The sequence below is a fragment of the Lagopus muta genome, chromosome 7, assembly GCF_023343835.1.
Source record: "Lagopus muta isolate bLagMut1 chromosome 7, bLagMut1 primary, whole genome shotgun sequence".
NCBI classification, from domain to species: Eukaryota; Metazoa; Chordata; class Aves; order Galliformes; family Phasianidae; genus Lagopus; species Lagopus muta.
The window spans coordinates 1,078,968-1,079,901 of NC_064439.1; positions in this window are offsets into that span (position 1 = coordinate 1,078,968).

Here is a 934-nt window from a genome sequence, read left to right on the forward strand (position 1 = left end):
TCCCATTCCCGAAAGTCACACGCTGAGCAGAAAGCACACGGCCCCTCTGGGCCCCGTCCCGTTCCGTGCAGCAGGCAAAGGGACGGCCGGGGGTGGGGGGCTCCCCTTGTGGGGGGTCTCTGCAACCCCGGGACCGCTGCCCTCAGCTGCACACCGAGCTGAGAGACAACGCAGTCATTGTCAGCAGCCAGCGCGGGCTGGTGAGGGGCAAAACCTGTCCTGGGAACTCGGTGTGCAGGTCCAGCAGTCACCCACTGAGCTGCTCATGGGGATCCAGCTGGTTGGATGCAGAGCTGTTTCGGTTGCTGCAGTGCCTCCATAGCATTGCTCCCAGGAAGCTGCAGGCACAACGCCTGGCACACAGCTGCACACAGGCACGGTGTGATGGGTGAATGCTGGGCTGGCGGTGTTGAGACACGGGGGGAGATGTGCTGGTGGCAGTCACTGGGGGCTCCACAGGGCTCCATCTCAGGGCTGATTCTCTCCAGTGTTCCCTTCAGTGACTGGAGTTGGGTTCCCAGTATGGGGGGGGGGGGAGGAGCAGAGGTCGGACAGCAGCCGCACAGAAGGGCTCTGGGGGCTGTGGGACGGCCCGGTGCATGTGAGCCCTTAGTATGCCCTGCAGCCAAAAGAGCCCCAAGCGCTGGGTGCAGCAGCCCAGCAGTGCTGCTGAGGGAAGGGACTGTGCCCTCTGCTCTGTGCTGCAGCCTGACCTCGAGCATGGGGTGCTGCTGCATGAGAAGGGCATGGAGCTGTTAGAGTGGGTGGTCTGCAGAGGTGCCTGAGGCCCCAAGTGAGCTGTGGTTTGGGGATGGTGGGGTTTGGTCTCCCCTGCCCGCACAGGGACACCCAGAACAGGTGGCACAGCCTCATGTGTGAGGGCTGAATGTGCACAAGGAGAAAACCCCACAGCCTCTGGGTCGTCGTGCCAGGG